Raw genomic sequence first — 15,376 nt, forward strand, 5'->3', positions numbered from 1 at the left:
GACTAACTGGAAAGTGTTGTGAACAACCCTTGCAGATCTGACGGAACCCATGAGAGATTATGGTAGTGAGATTCTGAGAAAATGTGCTGGGTCTTTGTCATAGGAGAGCCATCACGGAGAACCATCCTGGCAGCCATTACCAACAAATAGGCTCCTGCTGCTGCCAGGAGCAGCCCTGTTAAGGGAAGCTTCTGGAAACCACGTATGGGAAGCCACCAAAGAGATCAACCACCAGGAGGAGTACTCAGGGTATTGTTTGAGGAGGCCTACTTTCTCAGAATTATTGACTTCTTTGTATCGTATGCCACCCTTGAGAATAAAGAGATCTCTATGCATCTCAAAGCCAAGTGAAGAGTGCTGGTCTTTCAGTAGAGGGCTAAATGAGAGGAGATAAGAGTTTTCTGGCAAATACTTGATGGGACTGGAAGCCCAAAAATTCTGCATGGAGTGGGGAGTATTCAGCCACAATGAAGGTTCTTAAGCCATCCCCTGCCTTTAGCTTTTTAGTTGTACAACACAGACCATTCAACAATGGTGACGTCCAACACTACCTAAACTCCTGCTTCCACCTCAGTGATATCATTGTTCAGTTACTGAGCTGCTCCTTTAGCCTAAAATTCCAAATTCAGATTCTGATCTTGTTTTGGGAGTCTTATTCGTTTACCTATCCCTGTCACCCATCTTCCTATGAATCTCAAACTACTATCTAGGAGTCATCAGCAGATTGCATTGCTGGCACAGTGTGGTTTTATGGCTAAATTAGCGATATAAATCTTACTTAAAGTATTCCCGAACTCTGAGCCCATTGAAAATCTTCTTGTCAACTCTGCCCCAAAGAATTACTATCCATGTATTATTACATCCTCTAGTTTGCCAACTAGTCATTTATTTTAGCCATCCTATGCTAATGCCAGTATGTTTGCACTTATTCACAAGCTTTTGGAGAGATGCTTTATCAAAAGCATTGCTAAAATCAAGATAAATTATGCCTTTTCATAAATTAACTTAGTTACTTCATCAAAAAATTCAGATTAGCCTGACATGATTTATTTTTAGGGAATCCAGGCTAACACCTGCTCAACAACCCAGATAATTGATCTCATTATTTTAAAAGAGATTTAACAGAGTAGTTAGGTTTGGAAGAAAAGTTTGAACAGTTGACCAATCACCTTTTCCATTAAGAGTCCAGAAAAATCACAGAAAAATCAGAGTACAGTCAAAAATAAAGTTTTTGTTGTTATTGTTTTAGTATATTTTTATTGATTTCAGAGAGGCAGGGAGAGGCAGAGAGAGAGAGATAAAAAAATCAATGAGAGAGAATCATTGATTGGCTGCCTCTTGCACGCCCCCACTGGGGATCGAGCCTGCAACCCGGGCATGTGCCCTTGACCAGAATTGAACCCGGAATCCCCCAGTCTGCAGGCCAACGTTCTATCCACTGAGCCAAACCAGCCAGAGCAAGAACAGAGTTTTCAAAATTATTTTCCAAATACCTTCTTCAGTAAACTTCAAATGATGTACCACATCTCAATTACTTTGAATAACTCAAAAAAAATGTTTTGTTCTATTAAGAGATGGGTGAATCTAAGAGAAAAATTGTGTCCATATTTCTGTGTGTCACTCATAGAATTAGAAGCCCTTGGTTATTTTCTGAAATCACTTTTATACCTGGGTCTTGAGGGAGTAAATGTAGTGGGCAGAGTTGGAATTATTTATGCATATATTATTTGTGAGTCAATTTGCATATGTTTCTGAGAGACAGAAATGATGGCTGGGCTGTGAATTAAAATCTGAACTTTTAGTTGCATTTGATAGAAACAAACTGCTGCTTTAGTGAGAAAGAGATGTTCTTGGCTAAGAAAGTAAAGTATAGAAAGAGTAAAGGTGAAGCTCAACTTCACAGATACCTAGAACTACTAGAACGAGAAATAGAAACACTACTAGGACTCTCTCTTGTCCTCATGTCTCTTCTCTCTAAAGGTCAGGTGTATTCTCTCAGGCCTCTTCCACGTGGTGTAGATGTGATCCCTGCACCTCTCACACTCATGTTAACAGCTTCACTAAAACTGAGCCAACAATTCATTACTTAGAACAGGTTTTAAAAAAGAAAAGAAAGAAAGAAGAAATCTTTATCATGCCTGGTTGGAATCATCCTTGGACCAATAAGTGGTGGTTAGAAGGAGAGAGACACAGAAAAGTGGTAAACACAAGGTTTAAACAAATTCTCCTCATATCAGACATTTAATCATGGAGTAATTTACAGTAAAACATTCACCTGCCTCCCACCTTCCAAACACAGAAATCATCAGTAAAATGAGCTATAAATAATGTCCACTGTCCCTATCAGGTACAGAGATGTTTAGACTTATTCATGGTAAAATGAGGATTTTTAAAAAACACATTTAAATTGGTTCTTTCATTTCCAAGCTTCAGATAACATTTAGAACAAATTAACAAATTAACTTGTAGTTCAAGTTGGCAGAACGCATACGTAACATTGAAATGAAAGAACAGAAATACATTTGGAATGAGAATAAAAGGGTAAGCAGAGTCAAAGGCACCATCAGATGATGGAAGCACATCTCAAATACTTTGCATATCTTAAAAAGTGTTTTGCACACATTTCTGAGAGCTAGAAAGGTGAGGGCTAGTTTGGTTGGCTAGAAACAGACTTTAGGAAGCCACGGATCTGCACATACCTTGAGAGGGCTGCAAGCAAGGGAGGAGCCATCCACCTGGTGGAGTGACAGAGAATGGGAGTTAAAATCAAAGCAAACCAAAGAACTTATATGCATATATCTACATAACCTATGGACACAAACAATAGTGTGGTGAAGGCCTGAGGTGGGGGAGGAGGTCAAAAGGGGGAAAGGGGACACCTGTTATACTTTCATCAATAAAAATAAATTTTAAAAAACTAAGCAGAGAATATTATGAATTAATTTAATAAAAAAATCCAACTTAATAAAATCAAAGCTAAAACAGGAAGCTTAAGTGAAGATCTCTAATTTGAACGCTTGATTCCGCTTTCCTATCCCCAATGCATAGTATAGACAACAGGGTTTTGAAACAAGAATTTTTAGAGGTGAAAAAGACAGGTTTAGGAAATTTTAGAAATTAAGGGGACCATGGAAGAAGCACAGGGGTGCAGAGCAGCAGAAGGCATATCTCCATAGAATAGGGGAGCTGAAAAGCTGCAACAGGTATATTTCCATAGAATGAGGGAGCTGGGAATAGCAGAAGGTCTATACTGGTATTTACAAAATAAAGGGAAGGAAGCCCTTCATTCAGAAGGAGAAGAAGAAAGCCCAAAGGGAATAGGAAAACAATAAGGAAGGAGGTGGGGAGAACCTCACATGTAAGGTTTGACCTTTGAGCCCAGGAGTTACTATAGAAACCAGTCTAAGGGAATAGTGACCAATCAGAGGGGATATCAAGGCACAAAGATCTGCAGCCTTTATAAGCCGTCGGGAAAAGGAACTCAGTGGGACTCTTTCCCCCTCCCCACGTGGGAGTCTTCGCTGTGAAATTCTTTCCCCTTCCCCATGTGGGAATCTGTACTTGTTCTTCAATAAATCTCCACCTTTGCTATACCAACTTCCGTCCGTGGATTCATTCTTTGACTCCAGCAGACAAAGAGCCTGGGAACCAGTCTGCCAGGGGAACAATGTGTGTTCCATTCCAAAAATTCTGTTTCAGTTTCACTATAAGCAAAGCAATAGAAGGCTTGTCTCTAAGAAATTGAACATAAGAGCGGGGAAGATGTAGGATTTCTTAGGAGGAGGGTGGTACAGCAGGGTAAAATCCTCCTAATGTATGCATAGTAGAAGCTAGCAGTTTGATAACCCTGAGAGTCCTGGTGACCTAGCCAATTAAGAATCACTCAGGAACCGGTTTGGCTCAGTGGATAGAGCGTCGGCCTGCGGACTGAAGGGTCCCAGGTTCGATTCCGGTCAAGGGCATGTACCTGGGTTGCGGGCACATCCCCGGTGGGGGATGTGCAGGAGGCGGCTGGTCGATGTTTCTCTCTCATCGATGTTTCTGACTCTCTATCTCTCTCCCTTCCTCTCTGCAAAAAATCAATAAAATATATTTAAAAAAAAAAAAAAGAATCACTCAGGGATATACTAGGAAAGGCCTTAGAACAAATATACATGCTTACACAAGCTGTGGGTCTTAAAAATGTGTGGACAACCAAGGCTGATATGACATAGGAGGAAAGCCATGAAGAAAAAATAACTAGATAAATAATCATTCTTTAAAACTTTCCAGGGAGGTAAAGATAATTCAAAAAAAAGGGAGTTTAAATAAAACTCTACTCAGAGTGCTCAAGAAATAAAAGCTACTTAATTTATACAATAAGAATCCAAAATTATCAGAAGGAATAGGTAGAAAATAGGAAACAAGTACTTAAAGGTTATAAATTTGCTCATGAAGAGAACTGGTTAATAAACTTTTTTATAAAATTATCTGGAATTTAGAAAATAAAAACCAAAGATGTGGAAAATATGACCTACATTATTTTAGGCCATATTCATATGAGCTATTTATCGATTTTTAATATTCATAGTCATCCCACAAACATACCATGAGGACTTAACTTAGAAATTTACAGGATGTAAATGTTAACATCCTTAGCAATGGAAGAAGTAAAAGTAAATAAAACTGTAGCTGCCAAAAAGTGGGTAAGAAATATAAAAGGAAGAATAATTTAAAAGTCATCTTATAAAAATAGCATCATTTGCTGCTTAAAATGATCAGAATAAGAAATCCAGCAATATATTATTTACAGCTACAAAAAAATAAACCAGAAGAGAATTAATAATATAAGAACCAAGAATATAGAGAAGAAGGATATGGGCCAAGAAGGCATGAGCTAAATTCTCATCTTTCAAAATAGGGAAGCATTAGATAATATTAAAGTTCATTAAGTGGCATAAACATATTATCTAGAGTTATGAAAGTGGCTGGAAAGATAAGTGGTTGAGAGTATTTGCCTCTGGGGAGTAGCCAATGAGATTAGGAGGCACAAGGCAGAAAACTAGCAGTCCTTTTTTTTAAAATCATAAATCAATTATGCTATACTAGTGAATATTTTCCCCTATGCCCATATTATTGTGATTTAAAATAAGTATAGGTAAATACTGTCCATATAGATTATAAAGTCCATTAATTTTACAGAAGATCAGCTTTAAATGCATTCACAGTTTTAGTTCCATGTCAAATTCATTTAGGGTGTGGAGTAAGAAAGTGATACTTTAAACAACTTTTAAAGGAACAATGGAAAAAGAGAAATGTCAAAAATCTAGGGGAGAAAAAAAAATTATACCCTATTTTTTCAAAACAGAGTAAGAATATTTATGTATTCTGGATCCCTAGAAACACTCAGGAATACATTATTATATGAAATCTTAGGGTATTTCAAAAGGAATAGCTGTCAACTCAATATTGGATAACAACACAGCTGGCAATACTTGAGAAAGCAGAGCCCAGGCAAAGACAGAGTTAAGCAAAGATTTGAGACCTAAGCATGAGACTAGAGCTAGAAGAATATTATTATGGAGATGGGTATGTGAGCGAGACAATCCTAAATATAACCCTCTTAAATTTGTCAGTGCAAAACCCCTTCTACCCTTTTAATACAGTGAGTAAAATGCCTGAGCCCCCTTTCACTTCCCATCTCCAGTCATATCTGATCACCTATTCAGGATCAATTAGGAGGGAACTTCCTTTATCATGATGTTATATCTAGATGTGAAAGTACCTCCATTACAATTATTCCCCAGGCTCCCTTTGCTACTTAATTTGAATACAATGGGAGTTACTTACTTAGTTCCTTTTCCAATAGGTCAAATCACTGGGGAGAATGGACATGGAGAGTCCTGACCTTCCCCCATTGTCATTTGGGATTTAGGTGCCTGCAGAGCATATATGTACAGCTCTGCTTTCTTTATTGGGCTAATGTGCGTCCACCCCACCAGAAAGCCTGTGGCTTTCCACTGCCTGACTGAGGGTAAGTGTTGCCTAATTCTGGAAGATAGAAGGGCCATTGCTGTCAAATACTCAAACCACATTCTCCAGTAGCTCTAGTAGTAACAATGCTTCCCTTTAGGATCAAAATATCAATTACGTGAATACCAAATGGGGGAGAACTGCCTTGGCAGTAGGATATATAAAAAGGCTTTGGGATTTTAGTTGACTGAATATAAGCTAGCAGCTATCGATAAAAGAACATTAATTGTATGGCATCACAAGCACTTTTCTAGAAATCTCACCTATAAAAACAGTGATAGAAACATGTTCATGAAATTGGGGTACAGAACCACAGAACTGCTCACAGTAGAGACAAGTGTTTACCTAACCCCAAAGAAGAATAATTTGTTCTAAAATTACCTCAAATAGAAAAACTCACTTCCTCGGGGTTTTTTCCACTGAATCTTACAGAGCCTGGGGTTCTTTGCTGCTGCCTCTGGGGGCACTACAGAGAGCCAGCAAGGAGAACTCAGGAGGCCATGGTCCCAGGACCTCTCAATCCTCTGTGAGATGAGCCCCACTTTGGACATTAATTGTCAGACTTCATTTTTAAAAAGCCTGTTTAGCCTTTTTTATAATAGGTTTACATGATCTGCCTCCTAACTTTTTGCCTAGATTCTCCTTCTGTTTTTCTCTTCCCCACTAATACCACCTCTTGAGTATGAAATGCATTATTTCCTTCCTCCCTTCCTTCCTTCCTTCCTTCCTTCCTTCCTTCCTTCCTTCCTTCCTTCCTCCCTCCCTCCCTCCCTCTTCCTTTCTTCCTTCCTTCCTTCCTTCCTTCCTTCCTTCCTTCCTTCCTCTCCCTCCCTCCCTCCCTCCCTCCCTCCCTCCCTCTTCCTTCCTTCCTTCCTTCCTTCCTTCCTTCCTTCCTTCCTTCCTTCCTTCCTTCCTTCCTTCCTTCCTTCCTATGAGGTTTTTCCTGAGCAGGATGCAAGAGTGATTTCTTTCCCGGGTTCTTGTCCAGATGGATTTGAAGAATAAAGCCACAGACAAAATGTGGTAGATGAAAAGGGTGGAAGTTTATTGGAAGCAAGTACAGAGTCCTATGTAGAAAGGGGGTCCCAAGGGGGTGACCCATTGAGCTCCTTTTTCCTAAGGTTTGTAAAGGCTGCCGTTCTTTGTTTCTTGGTGCTGCTTTCCAATTGATAGAATATCAGCTTCAAAGCCCAAACCCCATGTGGTGCCCCCTCCTTTTCTCCCCCTTCAGTGGTAGAACTCTGTCTCCTGTGAAAATCTGTTTTCCTCCTTCTCCCATTTGTCAGCATTTCTCTATCCTCTGTGAAAGTTTGTTTCCGCTTCCTCCCCATACCCTGCAGCTTTTCCCTATCTTCTGTGAATGGATGTCTTCCTCTCCCCCTATCCTGTGGCACCTTTTTTTTTTTCCTCTCTGTGAAAGTATGCCTTGGCCCTCACCTTTGTAGTCCTCTCCCATGGGCCCTCTTTATCCCTAAAACTCCCTATACCTGCCTATTTTATCCCTAAAAACTCCTTTCACTTCCTTCCCTCCTTCCTTCCTCTCTCCCCTCCCCTCATGTCATCTCCCTCTCTCTCTTCAGCTCTCTCAACAAGTGTTCAGTGGGGGGGGCGGGGGGGGGGGGAGGGAGGGTGTCCATTGACTGCCTGCAGCTATGTGTTCTTGTTCTTCCTTCTTGGCCTTTCTCTGACTACCCCTGTTTTTCAAGTTCCTCCCCCGTGTAACCTGCCAGCCTTCAGCAGCAGTGTCAGCCTGGCCCCTCCCATGGGATACATAAAATCTTAGACAAAACAAAAAACCAAAAATACTTATTAAATGCACAGTGAAATAGCTCAATTGGATAACTGCTCAATGGGCATATAAAGTTAGCATTTGCTTCTTCTCCAACTCATTTTGAGCATCCTCTTTTCAAAAAAGTTCAAGGCTACCACGTTGCTATTTTGTTACCCGGTGACCTCTTTCCCGGAGTCCCATACTAAGACTAGGATTAAAGTTTTTTTATGTTGTTTTTTTATTCCACTAAATTAGTACTACTCTGTCTTATTCTCTCACAGCCATTCTCATTAGCACAGGTAAACTAAATTACTGAGAATATATGTATTTTAACTGCAGCCAAATAATATCATTATGTTAAGATCTGCCTTTATCATGTAAATCAAGAAATGAGAGAATTTTCAGGAGTCCTTGGGAAAGAGAGACTTATAGATAGACAAAGAGGTTTGGGAACCTTTCAAATTATCCCAATACAGGAGGTTGCCTAGTTTTTAATGCATCCCCTCTTTCCTTCCCAGAAATAAAAGCCTGAAAACCCTGATAAGAGCCAGCTAGGGAAGAAGAGCACCATAATGTGCTTATTTCACACATTTTACTAGAAAGCCCCCTTTATACAAGTAGGAAGCCTCTTATTAAAGGAACAAGCAGTAACTTCCAGCATCAAATTGGGTCTAATTTAATCCTTTCGCTACCCTGTCGAGTGGCAAGCCTGAGCTAAATAGCAAGCTTGACTTAATGAAGCTGCTTTCGGAGAAAATGGAATGTAAAGTCTCAAAAGCAATGAAGCTTTGCAACTGATACTTATCCCACAGCAGACACCTCAAGGAACTTTTGAATTGAAGTCCTTTAGGAAAAAAAATTCAGAACTCCGACCTCGCGAGTATACTACTTGCCTTGGATAAAGAAAGAAAAGAATATTTGATCAGCACGCTGTCATCCTTCACTTACAGTCTTTCTGGGGAGGACGTGAACAGGGAGGGAGCAGAGGCAGTAGACTGAAAAAGCCATCCAGGGAACAAAGTGAAAGTATGGCTTTAGATCAGTTCTCAGAAATGGAGGCGGCTGCCAAGATGATGGTATCCGGCCCTCCCTCGGTGAGCAGAGCCCACAGAGCTCGGGTCCCTTCCTCTCCCTGTGCTGTGACCTTTGTGAGTACACAGGCTGCCTGCAAATGCCAGAAGCGGAGTGGGTCCTTCCCTCTTCTAGCTTCAGCCTCAAAAAGCATGAAATACTTTCAGCTGTGATAAATGCGTGTCTGAATGTAGCTTGCCTAACACACAAATCAATTAGGGCAGGTTTAGTGACTCTGGGGACATTTCAGATTTCTGCTGAATAATCAGAAAATATTAATAGCATTGTGAAAGAAAGGTTATGGAATACATGTACTCATGGGGTGTTATATTTTGAGTTGATGTGAGTTAATGGAATGATAGACATAAGGGAATATTTTTAAAAGATGATAATCCTGAATTATTTTAAATATTTTTTTATTTCTTAGGTAATATTCAACATTTTATTTTTAAGATTATTTGCAAAAGTATGTCATGTGCCTGTGAATGAAGGAAGTGTAAAAGAAGTGAAATGTGAATGTACTACCCTGGCAGTGTGTAATTCTTTCATATTAGGACTGAATTAAAATGTGTACTTAAAAATTTATCTTAATCTCTGAAATTAGAGCATATCAACAATTTCTTGTCCCCAAAACAAAAACATCACTGTATTTTTACAGTTACAATCTAAAACAGCGTGGGCAAACTACGGCCCGTGGGCCGAATCCGGCCCATTTGAAATGAATAAAACTAAAATAAAAAAAGACCGTACCCTTTCATGTAATGATGTTTACTTTGAATTTATATTAGTTCACACAAACACTCCCTCCATGCTTTTGTTCTGGCCCTCCAGTCCAGTTTAAGAACCCATTGTGGCCCTCGAGTCAAAAAGTTTGCCCACCCCTGGTCTAGAAGGTATTGCTCATCCAAATAATATGGTAATTACGACTCCGCTTTTATCCATAGGATAATACATGTGCCATTAGAAGTCAAATCTTCTCTCTTACAAGGATATATGGAGGGAGTGAGGGCACAGGAGTGAAGGATGTAGGCACTGCCAAGTCTCAGTGGTGCCTGAAGGATTACTTAAAGAATCATAGCAAGGATCCCTTAGCCCACATAATTTTTATTAGTGTAAGTTATGCTTTTTTTATAAAAAGTAAATGAACAAAAACTCTAACTTATACAATATTTTTGAGCTGGATGAAAAAATTCAAGATAGGAAGAATTTTCTTTAAAAAATCAGCAAAGTACCACATATGTTTAGTGTTGTAACAATTTCCATCATGAATGATTTAAATCCTTTTGAACAATAATTTATTGATTCACTAAAAAAATATTCAGTACCTGCTATATCCACAGTTCTACGTATTTGGGATACAACAGTGACTAAAAGATAAAGATCCCTGCCATCAAAGGGACTTAATTTCTAGGAGGGAACAGGCAATACGAAAAATAAATGAGTAAGTTACATGGCATGTTAGAAGGTGCTAGATACTACACAAATTCATAGAGCAAGTAAGATCAGTTGTCACTATGGGGAGGCAGTTTGCAATTCTAAAATGAACATCACTGTAGGCATAATTTCAAAGGTAACATTTGGGAGTGAATAGGGAAAAAAAATAGGGAATGAAAAGAAGGGAGAAAAAGCCACAATTGGAAAAGAAGGGTCTTAGGAAGAGGAATCCTTCATTTTAAGCACAGGTGTGACGCAGAGTGCGTGATGCAGATGCTATTGGGTGATACATGTGATGGTGGCAATCAATATGTAGTTCTTTTTTGATTGTTTCTCAGTGAAATAGGAAGCAAAGTAATCAGCTCAGAAGAAATATAGGAGAGAAGATCTTAGGAGTTTAAGGAGAGAGGAAAGGCATGCAATATTTGTCTAGGAGGGGACAAATGAATGGCCTAGGGCAGTGGTCAGCAAACCGCTGCTCTCCAGCCACATGCGGCTCTTTGGCCCCTTGAGTGTGGCTCTTCCACAAAATACCACGTGTGTGCGCGCACATACAGGGAATGTTGTGGAGTGAAAGAAGATGTAGTGTCAAGGATTGAGAACGGTTTGTTGAGATGGTTTGGACATATAGAGAGGATGAACGAAAGGAGATAGACGAAACAAGTATACAAGACGAGTGTGGATGGGAGAGTTGGAAGAGGTCGACCTCAGCGAATGTACCTCAATCAGATTGAGGACGTTTTTAGCAAAGGCCAGCTTAGGAGTACCCTAATTAAGTTAATAACAATGTACCTACCTATATAGTTTAAGTTTAAAAAATTTGGCTCTCAAAATAAATTTAAATCATTGTACTGTTGATATTTGGCTCTGTTGACTAATGAGTGAGTTTGCCGACCACTGGCCTAGGGAGATGGATTGTGACTGTCAGGAAGCATTAAGGATCCACTGGGTCTCACCACACACATACCAATCATGTGCTTTTCTCCTGCTACTATTCCAACATGTGTATTGGTACAGAGTAGATAGGACTATAATTTTGCAAAGGAGTAAAATAAAACAGTGGGTTTATGGGTGAATGCAATGAAGTAGTTAGATAGATTACTATGGAATTTATGCTAAGAAGAGAAGAGAGAATATTAAATGATTAAAGAGCAATGAAAAGCTATAGTATCAATGGATCAGAAGTCTGGGTGGAGTCAAAGGATTACCAGGATCAGAATAATAGAGGGAACTACTTTGCAATTTAGGAGGTGGAGGTTAGTGTGGGATGGATAAAATTTAGACACCGGAGGAATTAGTTATTGGTAATGACAAAGTCCATGATGTGACCATGAAGTACGTAACTTAAGAAGACAAGGACAAAAATAACGGTAGGGGCACTGAAGTCATTAAAAGGTTATTGGGAATATCATATATATTTGCTTCAAAATCACACAGAATTAAAACTGATGCTATATTGAAGAGTGATAATGATCTAGGAATTTAAGGAAATGAGGTAGAATGACTTGGGTTCACCAGAATGAAGCCACAATTGAAGAGATTGTATGATAAATTTTTATGATAAGAAATTCAATTCTGAGAATTTTAGGGAGGAGAGAGGGATTGGTCAGGAAGTGGCAATGGAAAACAATATGGCACCTATCCTACCTTTGGGACCAGCAGGAGAGGTCTGGAAGTGGAAAACCAGTCACTCCTTGAGTAGACTACAGGGGGAGAAATCCTCAAGAAATAGCTCTGGACTGTGTACGGTGTCTGACTTACAATTTAAAAAATTATTTCATACTACAAACTTTATCCTACCTACGGGGCCACGCATGGTAGACATGAGTTGAGATCCCTAGAGAAAATAATTTCAACTCCACAATTTTCTCTTCATTTTAAAAAATATATATTTTTTATTGATTTCAGAGAGGCAGGGAGAGGAAGAAAGAGATAGAAAAATCAATGATCACAGAGAATCATTGATCAGCTGCCTCCTGCACACCCCCTACTGAGTATCGAGCCCGCAAGCCAGGCATGTGCCCTTTACTGGAATCAAACCCAGGACCCTTCAGTCCACAGGTCAACACTCTATCCACTGAGCCAAACAGGCCAGGGCTACAATTTTCTCTTCTTGCTCTCCACATGCTAGTGTTAAGAATTCTTCTATAGCTGACGTAGGAAATCATCTGGTGTTAACAGCTGATAGCCAGAGAGCCATCACAATCATTAAGAAGACACATCCGGTACTCCAACCAAAAATCACTGTTCCATGTACAGTACAAACCTTGTCATACTGTGTTGCATAGATATGATAGATAAAGATAGAGATAGAGATAGAGATAGAGAGAGAGAGAGAGAGAGAGAGAGAGAGAGAGAGAGATAAAAGGCTAATATGCAAAGTGTCTCCTTGGGAGTTCAACCGGGAGAACAGGAGTTCGCTTGCTCACTATGACATGCGCTGACCACCAGGGAGTGACAAGGAACATGGCACGTGACCAGCAGTGGTGGTGGGGCACTGAGGGAGTGAGGGAAGGAGGAGGCCGGGGAGGCGAGGAGGCAGAGAACCTGATCGGCCTTGATTGCCGGCCAGGCCTAGGGACCCTACCCATGCACATATTTTGTGCAGCAGGCTTCTAGTAGAGATGTAAAACTCTCAGAGACTACCAATGGAACACATCTTCACTAATTAAAATTAGTTGTCAAATGGCAAAAGTGTCTCAGTAAGCTTATCAGAAATGGGCAAAAATAAAATTCCTCCAGTCTTGTATAGACATTGCACAAGATGAATCAGCTTTCCAAGGACAGAGGTTTTAGTTCAATTATTTTTCACATGGCAGGTCACAATCAGGCCCTCTCTCCAATTTTTTTCCACAATGAAACATATTTATTTATTTCAAATCTTATCATTTTATGTTTTATGATACATTTGGCTCTCTCTATATGGGAAGAAAGATTTAAACATACCTCTTCAGTTTCACCTCCTTAATTGCTTAAATAAATAAAAAAGTAAAGAGTGACAGTTGAGAAATAAGTGCAATATTGATGATGGAGTGGGTTGAATAAAAAGTTGCTATTTTACTTTGAAAACATACTATTCTTTTTTTCATAACTTCTTTGTGCTCACACAAATCTATTTTCATAACAAAGAAAAGTATACTTGCAATACCTCATAGTAAAATAATAAGATATTGCTACGTATTTCATAGTCTTAAAAGATGACCTTCCAATAACACTATGATAAATAATCCAACTTCACTTTCCTTTTACTATTCCTAATAACAAGAAAGTAACTCTAGCTTATACAGTAACCAGACAGGTTTGTTTACATTTCTAAAATTCCAAGCAATTCTCTTTAATCAAGTTGTCATTATATATGGATGGATAAGGCAATAATAGGATTTGTTTTAGAAATTCAGCAGAGGATGGCCCCTGTTGGCATTTGAATATTTTTAAATTTTTCCCTCTATCTAGACCTTTTGCCATAATTTCAAGAAGCTTTATTATCAGCTTTAAGAAACGTATAAATAAATAAGACCTTAACACTTAAACTCACAGTTCCTTAGTCAAAGCAATCACAATCAGGAGGTAGGGATCATCGAGGATCATCTTTAAAACATGCCTACCAGCCCTGGACAGTATGGCTCAGTTGGTTGAGTGTCATCCCATGCACCAAAAGGTCACCTGTTCGATTCCCGGTCAGGGCACATGCCCAGGTTGTGGGCTCTATCCTCAGTGGGGGTGGGGGCTTGCAGGAGAGAGCCCATCGATGTTTCTCTCTAACACTGATGTTTCTCTCTCCCTCCCTCTATATAAAAAAAAAATCAATAAAAACATATTTTTTAAAAAAACATGATGCCAACTATATTATATCACCTTAGAAACACATCTGACTACTCAGTTACTATAAAGGTTTATGAAAATAATTAGGAAATTAATGGTTAATTTCATATTTCCAATTTTTATTGGCCTTGTCCATTAGAGTACTGAAACCACTCATAACTAGATTCACAGTTTTTTATTTGTCATAAAATTGCATTTCTAAAATTTTCAACAATATGATACCTTGTCATGTGCTTCTATATCTCTTGGAGAGCTTAGTACAAATGATGCATTAAATGCTAGTTGAAAAATATATATATTCTTTTCCAGTGAAAAGCAATCTGCATGATGGAATTCAAATATACTCTCATGAGAGATATTCATGCCTCTGGAAAGAAGGAAAACATATTTCTTTTTTCTATAAAAATGCTGTATTTAATTTACTAGTGCAAAGACAAACTGACCTACATTCTCTGTCTTTACAACACAATATATTTTATAGAAAAACAAATTATGAGACTTCAGCTATAAGTTACTCTTTGTAATTATTTACAAGAACAGAGGATCCAGCAAGAATAACCACTTTCAAAGATTTTAGAATTATTTGGAGATAATAAGGATTTAACCCTTTCACAATTTTTCTTCACTCCAATGAATGTATTTAGAGAAAAGAGAATTTAAATCAATCATTATTAAATAGCCCACGATTCACAAGTAATGTGTAACCTCTAAGGCTTATATCTTTCTAATGTTTAAAAAGATTAATAAGAGTTATCACAGAGATTTCCCTCTAAAATATCAATCTTCTATAAACATAGCTTTAAATATACCTGTAAACTAAAGAAATTAGTCTTAAATTAAAGCTAAAATCCTTTTTATTCTAAATAGTCTAATAACCTACTTTTCTTGTAAAAATCAGATCTGGCAAGTAATAAAAAAAAATCAGATAGATTGCTTCATATGAATTTAGCCTGGACCGTGTAATTGGAATTTGACTGATTAGAGGGGTAAAATCAATAAGATCCTTTAAAATAGACATATTAAGTTTTCAAAACTTCACCCTATTCATTTCTGACAAGATTTCTACTTGGATTGAATAATCCATTTTAAATTACTTTTATGTTGCTAAAAATTGGACTAGTGCTGTTAAAATCTTAATTCAGATGAATTCATGCAATTTCAAGGATGTTAGAGAGTTATAATCTAAAAATATTTAGCAATAGAAGAAGCTGTGATTAAAAGGAGCAAAATAAAAGCATTACTATTTGTTCCTTTTCTCAAACCCAA

The 15,376-nt window shown here is 38.4% G+C and overlaps 1 long non-coding RNA gene across 1 annotated transcript in view; it reads right to left on the bottom strand.

Moving 5' to 3' along the window:
- LOC308519024 overlaps nucleotides 1–15,376 on the bottom strand; it is a 289,305-nt gene that overhangs the window by 193,414 nt on the left and 80,515 nt on the right. Inside the window, exon 2 of the long non-coding RNA XR_013995975.1 lies at nucleotides 2,700–2,735. This is a non-coding gene — a long non-coding RNA (uncharacterized lncRNA). The remainder of the gene's footprint in view (nucleotides 1–2,699; nucleotides 2,736–15,376) is intronic.

Source organism: Myotis nattereri, assembly GCF_964212035.1.
Source record: "Myotis nattereri genome assembly, chromosome: 5".
NCBI classification, from domain to species: Eukaryota; Metazoa; Chordata; class Mammalia; order Chiroptera; family Vespertilionidae; genus Myotis; species Myotis nattereri.